Raw genomic sequence first — 9,972 nt, 5'->3', positions numbered from 1 at the left:
CTGATGTTGCTTCACTGAGATCTTTCCTGGGCTTGGTGTCCTGGTACTCCAAGTTCCTACCCAACTTTGCGAATGTTGTGGCCCCTATGCGCTCCTGTACCAAGGAAAAGAACATATTTACCTGGACCTCAGCTGCACAAACTAGTTTTGAGGAAGTTAAACAACTCCTAGTGACTAGTGCTGCACTTGCACCTTTTGATCCAGCCCTGCACACTGTGGTGTCTACTGATGCTAGTGACTGTGGACTTGGTGCTGTGCTAGCTCAAGTACACCCTGATGGCACTGAGAAGACTGTAGCTTTTGCCTCCCGCACACTGACTGCCACAGAACAGAAATACTCTACAGTTGAAAAAGAGGCACTTGCATGCGTCTGGGCAACAGAGAAGTGGCGTACTTACTTATGGGGACGACGATTTACTCTCTGCACGGATCACCAAGCACTGACAACCCTGCTGACCACAAAAGTGATGGGCCGAGCTGGAATGCGAATCGCTCGCTGGTCTGCTCGGCTGTTGTGCTTCGATTACAACATCATCTACTGACCAGGTTCTCAGAATCATACAGCTGACTGTCTTTCCCGGCTTCCCTTACCTGTGGCTGATACAGTCATTCCGAGTCCAGAACCAGAAATGATAGCACAGATTACTGCTACTTTGACTTCCCTTTCTGTGTCTGACTTTGAGTTAGCCTGCTCTTCTTGCCCTGAGCTGTCTGCTTTGCGTTTACAAATGGAAAAGAGCTGGCCTGCTTCTATTAAGTCAGTCAGTGAAAAACTTGCTGCTTACTACAACATCAAAGATGAACTTTCAGCATTAGATGCCTTCATCCTCAGAGGTTCAAGGGTTGTTGTACCACTTTCTGTGAGACCTACATTGATCACACTTGCTCATGAGAGTCACCAAGGAATCGTGCGCACTAAACAGCGCTTGAGGGACCGTTATTGGTGGCCAAAGATGGACTCCCAAGTGCAGGCTGCTATAGCCTCATGCGTCATTTGTCAGTCCAATGACAAAACAGCTCGTACACACCCTGCTCCACTGCAGCCTGTCCCACTTCCTGATGGACCATGGAAGAAGCTGGGAGTTGACATTGTTGGACCTTTTGAAACAGCTAACCCTGCCTGCAGATTTGCCATCACGCTGACTGATTACTACTCCAAGTGGCCTGAACTTGCTTTTTCACCTACTGCGACTGCTAATGATGTAATCCAGTTCCTGTCTTGTGTTTTCAGTCGACATGGTAACCCTGAAAACATTGTCACAGATAATGGCGCACAGTTTACCTCTCAAGTTTTTGCCTCTTTTCTTCTTCAGCAAGGCATAACACCCAGCAGAACGTCTGTCTACTACCCAGCTGCCACCGTGGCCTCAGATCCTGCATCCAGACAGCGATCCAGCTGTCCTCACCTTGGAAAGAGACTGTGACAGACTGGCTCCAGGTGTACCGTGCAACTCCACATGCAACGACCTCCACTTCTCCATATGAGCTACTCTATGGTAGGAAAATGCGAACCAAACGTGACATTCTTCCACTACCCCCTGCTGTGTCTGTCTCCATTGGATAACTTAGCACGTCATTCAGTTCAGAAACAGCAAGACTCGATGCAGCGGTACACCAACGCTAAATGTGGTGCACGTACACCATCTTTTCTGCCAGGAGAGAAAGTGAGCATAAGAAAACCTCATCATGTTGCCAAAGCACACCCCAGGTTTACTGTCCCTGCAACTGTGAAGAGAGCCAAAGGAACAAACTCCTTTCTGCTCAGTGACGGGAAGATATGGAACGCCACACATCTCGCTCGCTTTCCCACGGCGACTGAACAGAATGCTGGTGGATCATCACAAAATGATGATACTCCTCCTGCTACAGAGAAACCAGTTCGTGATAAACGCAAACCTGGATGGCACAAGGACTATGTTATGTAACTGTTTTTTTTTTTTGCTTCCAACTGTATGTTTAGTAAACCTCAGATCGTAAAGTTATAATTTATTCAAAGGGCAGAGAAACAGGATGTTACAGATTTTGTTTAGATGGTTATACATATTATTTTGAGTAAGTGCCATAGTTAATGAAGGTGTTCAGAAGAGTACTGCATTTTTTAGAGCAGAAGAGTTAACTAGTTAAATTTATTTACAATGTGAACATTATTTGGTTAAGTATCTTCTTTTTCAGAGAGGGGAGATGTTGTGTCTTATGTTCATATATACTCCAAGCCACTAGGCGGTGCTAGAGGACAGAGGTCAGAGAGAGAGAAACAGAAAGAGGAGAGAATGATGACGATAAAAATGGAGATCAGTTGTTGAACGATAATAAAGCAAATGATAAGTAAATACGTTCGTCTTCTTACGCCTCGAACATTACATCTTCATTTTGACCTCAAAGTGAGATTTTGATTCATGAGTTAAGTATTTTGTATATTTAGCTTATGTTTTGAAAATTGTGTTTGGTGTTTGGTTAAATTGGTCTAATATTTCAGAAAATGTGCTTTATCATTTGGAAAAAACTGTAAAGCCCGCCCCTTTTACTTTTCCTGTTAGTTTAACAACACATTATTGTAAGAATGTCATCAAAGAAAATAATAATGATAAATAAATTAACATTTTCATTATCACCACCATGCTTAGCAAAGCTTCACACTTTTAGACAAAGATTACATACATTATCCTTAAATTCCATACCCACTGTACTGTGACCAAACCATTTCTTGTAAAGTGTTTTGAAGATATGAATGTTTTGACATTGATTGTGTTCATCACCCACCCAGGCTGTTCCATAATTTTACCCCAGACACAGACACACAAAAACTTTTTCTGGTAGTTCTTATTAAAGGCCATTTTTTTTTTTTAATTTAGAAAGTTAATGGAACTTGGAAAACGAATCTGTTAAAAGTATTCACTTAAAATGATCCAGCGCAGTTTTATTGATCATTTTATGGTCGTGCACAGCTTTAAATTTGGGCGATAGGTGTTGATGGGCTGGGCCTGCGCGTGACGTCACCTCAGGGATCCCAGAGTTTAAACAACAATGGCGGAGGGTTTGAGAAGCGACGTAGACCACGATTTAGTGGATATTTCTTTGGATGAAGGTGATGAGCCTTCATCAAACACTGGAATTTTAACGACACAGGGTTCGTAGGGTGTACAGCCCTACCAGTTTGAACCGGAGGTTTCCTCATCTGAGGATACAGGGGCTTCGGATGACGATGGTGAAAGCTCATACAGTGATGACGGGGAGAAGATGATCAAACTTGACTATCTAGAGGAAGTAAAAGTCGTAACAAGGTTTCTGTAGGTGAACCTGCGGAAGGATCATTACCGGAAAAGGAAAGGCGCCGCCGCTGCCGCGGAGCGTCCTTTGTCGTCCTCCTCCAGGGCCGAGGCGGACGGAGCCCCCCCACCTGGGTCTGCTGCTGCGCGACGGGTGGGCTCGCTCCCCCGCCGCCCTCTCGGCATCCCTCGCCCGCGCGCAACCAACCCCCACGCGGGTCCTCTTTCCAGACGACCGGCAGGGTCCTCCTGCGCCCTGCGCGGAGGCCACCCCTGCCGACCTCACGGCCCCGAGAGGGAGTAAAAACCCTTCGTGCGGGCTCGGCTGCCGGCGCCGGACGACCGTCTGGCGAACCCATGGCGCCCCCCATGCCCGGCCCGGGGCCTCGGAACCGCAAATCCCCCTCAGCGCGGCGCGCGCCCGCCAGGTGCCCGTACCCACCTGCGTTCCTCCTCCGGAGGGCCGGGGAGGGCTCAAAGCCTCTCCCTGACCGGGGAGCGCCCCCCTCCTTTATTGAAACGGGAAATTCATGAAGGGAGACCCCCTTCTTCGGCACAGTACTGCACCCAAATACCACACTCCTATTCACCATTATCCCGTTCGAATCCCCAAATCCACGGCAGTCCAAATTCTATTATGTTAAGTAATTCCATGGCCAGAAAGTCATCACAACACGAGCGGATCTAGCTGTATGTTCCTGTAGTGACGTCACACGACCTATGACCTACTTATCGGTGGCTGCCCAAAATCTGAGCGACCGCGCTCTTTGAAAGCTTGTCAGAATAATTATACGGGGGTTCATTTGTGACATAAATACTAATGTTTTATTGCAGTTTAAAAAAAATCATGATTTTCACTGCACGAAGCCTTTAATGGTAATTTAAACATTCTGTCACCCCTCAGATTAAAAGATTTCTCTTTGAAAAGAAATAGGTTTTGTAAATTAATAGGTAAGACTTTATTGAACTCTTTGAAAAGAATTTGTGCTGTTTGGTATTTAACTAAATCATGTAGTTTCAATAGTTTTGTTTTTAAAAACGTTGATTTGTGTGTTCTAAAAATCCATTTTTTTTTATTATACATAATGCTCTTTTTTTTAACATGTAAAGGGGATATATGGAACACTGATAATTATTCCCCCATACTTCAGCACCATAACTACAGTAGGGGAGAACTAAGGAACAGTATAATATGTGCAGTGAATTACAATCAAGAAATGATTTGCCTTTGTTTATTATTGAGAGACTTTTTGCAATTTTTGATTTTGTGTGTCTAATGTGGGGTTTCCATGACAATTTACTATCTATTATAATCCCTAAGAATTTAATTTCTTGCATATTTACTATTTGTATGCCGTCTATGTTAATTGGATGTTCATAATGTCTTACTTGATTACCAAATATCATTACTTTTGTCTTAGTTAAATTTAGTGATAATTTATTATTGTCCATCCATCTTTTTATAGTACTGAGTTCATTATTAACTGTCTTGATTAGATGTTAATAATTGTCACCACTATAAAATATATTTGTATTATCTGCAAACAAAATAAGTTTAGTTGTTTTAGAAATTAAAAAGATGTCATTGATATATAGAATAAACAGTTTAGGTCCAAAACTATGGCAATAATTGATGCACTAGAAAAAATATCACCAGTGCACTGGACAACAAAAAGTATTCAATAGGAATATTTCTTGATCTTAAAAAAAGCATTTGACACCATTAATCACTCAACTTTACATTTTAGACCCATTCGAACAAACAAGGCAACCCCACCCCCTCTTTTGTTCAGTCTATTTTGAAAGAAAAAATGATATCCGTCCAGTTTGTTTGATAGTTCTTTCTCCTTAGTTAACCAAGTTTCTGAGATTGCAATGACGGTAAATTGTTCATCAAACTGGTTCAAAAACTCCTTAATTTCAGAAAAATTAGTATAAAGACTCTGACTGTTGAAATGTATAAGTGAGAAGCCTTTGAGTTCCACCTTGAAATCCTCTTCAGAATAATACTCACAGTCACAATGGGTGTCATTGTAGAAATGGATTTCTGGGTCAATGTCCTGTAGCATTCTTCAATCATAATTAAAGAAAAGTCTCAAACAAACAAAACACTTCATCTCCTTTCTTCATCTTTTCTTGGGGAGCCCTACTCTAAAAGCCTCACACACACTAAACTTTTAAACTTCAAAAAAAAAACATTTACATATCATTTGAATCCAATTTGAATCCAGCAGCCAGGTGTGAAGGGAAAGGATCCTGCTAAAACGTGTAGCTCCTCGCGTAAGTGTGGGAATTGGTCCAGAGATAAAAACAGTTTTTCCAGTGTCCAATAGAAGAGTGAAAAGTTCCCTAAACTCCCTTTTTGTGACTTCGGATTGTTGAAGGGTTGTGTCATTGGTTCCAATGTGAACTATGATCCGAATGACGCTGGCCGGGAGGGAGAGCAGAACATCTGGGATTTTTTGTATGAGATCCTTCACCTTTGCCCCAGGGAAGCTTTTAGTATTGCCATTGATTAACCTTATATTTCTGGTTATGGAGTCACCAATAATCAGAGTGGTTGGGGGGAATAACGGTTGGGGGTGGGAAGAACGAACTTCAACTGAGGCAGCTGTCATTCCTTCCCGCTCCTCTGCTGCTGCTCCTGGGGCTGGGGGGGCAGTTCTGGCCTGGTTCAATGGTGGCTGGTCCTGGTGGCTGACCGACCGTCTGGCCACTGCATCCTGGAGGAGTTTAATTCTCCGGTGGGCAGAGGCGCCATCACCATGCCTTATTTGGGATGTTTTAGTGTACCTGGTCATCTTAGACCTGGAAGAAGAGGGTGCAGTGTGAACATCAGGTGTCCTGGGGCCCCTAATATCACTGTTCCTTTCATAGAACTGTAATTTGTATACATACTCCTACTGTTGAAGTGTATAATTGAAAGTTTGCCTTCTGTATTTATAAAGTTATTTAAGTATTCCTGTGAGTGATATAAAAAAACTTTTGTTGACGAAAACGAGATAATTATTATCAGGATCTATTTCAGCTCCTAAATCTTGTGTGTTGTAGTCCGTATATTCAAACATTTCCAGTTCCATTTGCTCTAATTCTAAGATTTTTAGTAGCATATCATCTCCCTATTTAATCCTTTGTGTTGGTATATTTGATGTTCTATTCATGAAATAGATATGGCAAGCAAGTACAGGTATGTGATATGTGACACAGATACCAGTACTTGTCAAGTTCCGCTATGTTTTTCACCACCAACACTTTGGCTTCTTCTGGAGCTCCATTTAACTTAATGAAAACTTTACAATTTGACACCCGGTTTGATGTATTTTTTTTGCTGTTTTTTCAGATTTCTTGCTTTTTTTGGCAATTTCTGCATTCTTTTTAGTTAAATGCTCATTAATTAAAACACTGGTTCCTTTCAGTTTGCGTCCTTGCTTAAAGAGTGTTGTTTTGTTTTTTCTATTCACGAACCTTAAGATAATTAGAGGACGTTCCCTGTTGCTCCGGGGCAGTGGATGACATGCCTCAATGTGGTCAGGTTCCAGCTTTATCTCCTTGCTTTGGAGGAAGGAGACCACCTGTTGCTCCGCTGTTCTTACATCCTCCTCGCCGGGCTCCTCTGTGTCTGGGGCTACAGTGCGCGCATAGCTGCGTGGCTTGATTTGCAGTCCCGTAATGACCACACCGTTCATGCAGGAATACTGTTCCAGGTCATCCACTCTCCGCTCTAAATCCGAGATGCAGCGGTCCTTTTCCGCTATCCGGAGGCGCATCTCCTCCAGTAGATCCAGAATCTGCCTCTGCAGCGCCCTAACAGCAGTCACCTCATTGGACACGAAGTCAAGTGACTTTTTAATGTCATCGACTTCTTCTGCCGATGGAATCTTCTTTGGGGCCATTGCTGTCCTGTCCTGGTGTCGTTGCATTCTTTCAAATACCAGCTGATCGCGGCTTGATAGTAGATTGATCAGCTGTTGGCGTGGTACGCTAAGTCCTTGACAGCGTAGCGCCGAAGCAACGCAAAACTTTCAGTTCAGTCTGGAATCCAGGAGTTGATCAAACACGTTGTATCGTGTTACTTTTTCTTCAGGAGTAACAATACAACGAAAATCAATTTTCTGTATGCGGAAGCAAATCGGTTGCACCGCTCTCCCGCATGCGTGAACCAAACGTCACTTCCGCTAAAGCATTTTAAGGTCTTTGGACGGTATCAACAATAATAACCTCGTAGGATGTTAATATAGCACTTAAAATGTTTATCATAGTGAAAAGATTCATTGTTTGTTGAAAAAAACAAAAGGAAAAACACATGTTAAGGATCAGGACCTTACGATCTTGCAGTGACTACAAACGGACTACAAATGTTTTCTTCTTCTGCAGTTTTACATGACAGCAGTTTACTCCCTAAGCTAAGAGGATACAGCGCCACTTCAAGACACTTTATTTTATCCTGTAATCCAAACACGTTATCAACGGTAACTCGGTGGCTTTTTTTCCACACTGTAATCCAGTCAGGAGAAGCTCTCGGTTGTTAAGAAAAACAATAAATTATTGTGATCAAGGAGTTTTACTGTTTGGAAATGAGTCTGTGGTATAGTGGGTGAAGAACAGAAGTGACGTATGGTTCGCGCATGCGGGGTAAGCGGTGCAACCCATTTGGCTCCGCATACAGACAATACAGCCACAGGAGAACGAAGTGAGTGTGGCTGCATTTTCTGTATGCGGAAGCAAATCGGTTGCACCGCTCTCCCGCATGCGCGAACCAGACGTCACTTCCGCTAAAGCATTTTCCGGTCCTCGAACGGTAACAACAATAATAACCTCGTAGGATGTTAATATAGCACTTAAAATGTTTATCATAGTGAAAACATTCACTTATTGTTGAAAAAAATGAAAGGAAAAAGACACGTTAGGGATCAGGACCTTACGATCTCGCAGTGACTACAAACGTTTCTGCAGTGCTCGTGTCTTTTCTGCTCAGAGACGTCGTTTAATTTTTCAGGTTAGTACCCGGTTTAAAACCTCACAAATGAAAGCCCTAAGCTTTGGTGTAATTTCCAGATAATAATCAGTTGTATTCAATTTGTATGTTTTATTTAAATTGGGAAAATGTAACTCTTTTTATAATCGAGAAACGGCCGGAAAAGCCGAACGGGAAGTAGCCTGTTATCTTGCGAGATTTCATATATGTACAGCGAGATTTGGGCATACTCACGTGAAAATGAACAAGTGTCGTTATGACGGCCATGTTGAATGGTTGCATTATGAATCTGCGTGGATTTTAATGATTTTTGTGGATCTCCTGACCTAACTAAACATGTTTAAAAGCTTAACTAAGATAAATAGTTATTATAAAAGTTTTAAGAGATATTGGATTAAAAAGTAAATGTTTTTTTGTTTGTTAATGTGAAAGTTGATTCCTAAATGTGCAATGTCCAGCATTTATGAGCTAAGAAAGCTAAGTAAATAGTGAAAAGCAGTATTTATTCTGTTTACATTACAATGATCAAAGCCAAGGTGAAATAAACATATGTAAATATTGAATATTTCTTTTTAAATTAAAATGTGATGTATTAGAAAGGAAAATAGAACAGAGAATTTGAATAATAATTGATTTGATGTATCAATCAGATATTAGTTTAGACTTTTATGGTCAAATTGTATATTGGACAACTGGATGCACTGAGTGTAAATTGTAATTTTGCTTAAATGATTTAATAGAAGTGTTTGGAGAACGAAGTGAGTGCTCGTGTCTTTCCTGCTCAGAGACTCTTTTACTTTTTCCAGACACAACATTCTTGTTGTTATTGTGGTCGCCGCACTCGGGACCCGTAATATCTTGACAAAAATAAGTAAAAGATCACAGTTCAGGAGAGTCCAGCAGGGCGGCTGGACGAGGGTGTGATTTTCCCCTGGGACTGGCTCCTTCTTGGCTCCTCTCTCCTTGTGTGGGGTGGGGGTGTGGGGCCTGTCGGGTTGGCTCTTTGTGTGGTGGGGCCCCTGGGTTGAGGGAACTTTGGCCCAACGCTGGGGTGGGGGGACAGTGATCCACCATCAGGGGTCAGTTTGCCAGCTGCCCCTAATATATCCTCTTCCTCATACAAACATGCATTAAGGTGATGGGGAGGGTGTCTGTATTGCAGTGCGCTGCAAGGGGTGGACTACTTAGCAATGGCCCCCCTCCTGTGGCCGCTGCATGGATTTGCCCCTCCCCTCGATTTTATTTGCACCTTAGACATTTAGGACCCTTGGTGGGGGGGTGCTTGGACATCACTGCCAGCAAACAGTCGATGTCCTCCCAGTGCCCCTCCCGCCAATTTTAACCGCACCATAGACATGTAGGGCCGCTGGTGGGAGGGTGACGGGGCATCTCTGTGAGCAATCAGGAGATGCCCTGTTAAGGCCTTCTCACCAATTTTAACTGCACCCTTTAGTACACACACCTCTAACACCACAAATATACACTCTAACAAGCAAACTCTTGGGTGCTGGTCTCCTGGGCCTGACGGCCTCCTCTCCACGTAGGGAGAGGGATCCCCGAGATTTAAGATCTAGAGCAGGGGATCAATCGGAGCCTGGGGGTGTCCAGGTCTCGGTGGTGTGGGTTCTGGTCCTTGCTCTTGAGAACTGGACCTCTCCATGAACTCCATCAGTGGGTGAGCCTAGTCGGGCCCTTCTCTTTGGTGTCCCTCCCCCTGGGCCTACCGTGGGG

This window comes from Oryzias melastigma, linkage group LG5, assembly GCF_002922805.2.
Source record: "Oryzias melastigma strain HK-1 linkage group LG5, ASM292280v2, whole genome shotgun sequence".
NCBI lineage: Eukaryota > Metazoa > Chordata > Actinopteri > Beloniformes > Adrianichthyidae > Oryzias > Oryzias melastigma.
The sequence above is the reverse complement of the archived record's forward strand: the minus strand, read 5'-3'. Positions refer to the sequence as shown.